The following is a 2,134-nucleotide window of genomic DNA, read 5'->3' on the forward strand; positions in this document are numbered from 1 at the left end:
GGGGGAGAGGTTGGTGGCTGTGTATTGGTTCTGGCATCTTTAGATTACAGTGTGACCAACGAAACTCCAACAGTCTATGAATACCACAGGAAATGAAGGTTACGTCAAGAGGACAGAGGGAATGCAAACTCTCTCTCTCTCTTGGTTCTAGGAATGGAGAACAGCAGGTCCTGAGGCAGGAGCCCCATATTCTGCTAACAGCTCTGCCATTTATTAAGTCAGCAGGGAATAAGGAAAAGAACACTAGAGTAGTAGAAGGCTACACTGGCAATTAACTACCAGCTCTTTGGAGGAGGGGAGGACAAGGAAGGGGGGATACACAGTTTAAGTTTAATCTGCATTATTGACAATGTTTCTGTCACTTTCTTGAGTCTAGACAATAAACAAAACATAAGTCAAGTCCTGATGTGTAGCATTGACCAAAATCTGAGGTGTAAAAGCTCACACTGAAAATTTAACAACTAGCTCTCATTAGCAGTATAAGCCAGCACAAGCACAGCTCTGGTTGGAGTCAGGCAAATGTAGGCTTAAAGCTTGCTTGTGGTGCTCACCAACTGTGGGCTTATGGGTAATCTGTCTAGAGCCCCACTTGCCTCATCTATAAAATAAGCTTGAATAATGCCTGTGATGTTTATCTCACCAGATTGTTGTGACATTGATATGAGCTAATATAGGAAAAGTTTTACAAGCTTAAAGAGCTCTATGAATGCCAGTTATTATTATAATATAATAATAAATATTTTAAAATTCAATAATAATAATCTAATTCCAACACCCCATGGTTCAATATATCACATACTCACTCAGTCGACATTACCAGACAAAGGAGGCCAAAGACAGTCCCTGCCGTCCACAAGTTTGCAGTCTATTGGGGAGACAACAGGAAAACAAATCTATACAAAGCGAGCTCTATACAGGAGAAATAGGGGGGAAAGGACAGAGGAAACTCCAGAATTCAGAGGGGGAGGCTTCCTGTGAAAGATGTGGTTTTGCCGGACCTTGAGAGAAGCCATCAGCGGAACTGAGGAATCATGGGATTGATTTAAGTCCTATGAGAATGACTTCACCTTCGCCCACCTCACTTAACCTTTATTTGCCTCAGTTTTCTCATCTATAAAATGGGAATTATGCTAGCACCTCTGTTCCAGGGCTGTCATGAGGATCACAAGAGATTGTATACGTAAAGTCCTTGGTCAGCCTTAAAGTAAGACATACAAATGATCCTTAACCCATTTTCTGTGTATAACTGCTGCAATAAGCCCAATCAGTCTCCAAATGCTACCAAGTTCCAGTGACCTTACCCAAACTAAAATGGCTCTTTCTTTCCTTCTCACTGTCTCCGCAAAGCTGGTAGCTTTCCAAAGATAACCTTTGCAAGTGTTCATTCAGGTCTGGCATACAAGGATGGTAACATGGGACACATTCTGGTCCCCAAGCAGGCATCTTCTTCAAGAGAGGCCCCAGTCCTCCTATTTCTACTGTGGCTCTGGTTCTCCAACTTTCATTTGGACCAAGGTCTGTCCTTGTAAGAAAGCCTAGATTGAACAGAGCCCCTTGATCTAATTAACCAGGCCTACACCCCCACCCCCATACCTCTCAGCAACTTTTCACACAAAGCATGCCAATCGTGGCATTGTCTGGCAGGCAGGGAGCAGAAAGCAGAGTGGTTTTGGCTGCATTCATTCGTGTGATGAAAAATGGTGCTTTAATAAGAGCAATAAAGCTGTTTCTGTAGGAAGAAATGAGCCCCATTGTCTGGGCGGACAGCAGATGCCCAGTACAGTAGGAACAGACAAAGCTCAGAGGGAAACCACCCAGATTGAGAGCAACTTCTCCAGTAGGGTTCACGGCTCCTTTTCTCTCTGTTAGTGGAAACGATTCCAAACCAATGGGGCGAGAAACCAAACACAACTCCCAAACAAATGGTAGGAGTATGTCATCCTTGGAGTAATTGAAATAAAATGGCAAATAATCCAGACTCTGGAGGAGGGACATAAGTGGACTGGCTTTAATTTTACTTGTTTTCTCATGAGATGCTGGGAGATCTTATAGAATCCTCTCTCTCTCTCTCTCTCTCTCTCTCTCTCTCTCTCTCTCTCTCTCTCTCTCTCTCTCTCCCTCCCTCCCTCCCTCT

Source organism: Petaurus breviceps, unplaced genomic scaffold (assembly GCF_028583685.1).
Source record: "Petaurus breviceps papuanus isolate PSGF00001 unplaced genomic scaffold, PetGlider_PUasm1.0 173, whole genome shotgun sequence".
NCBI lineage: Eukaryota > Metazoa > Chordata > Mammalia > Diprotodontia > Petauridae > Petaurus > Petaurus breviceps.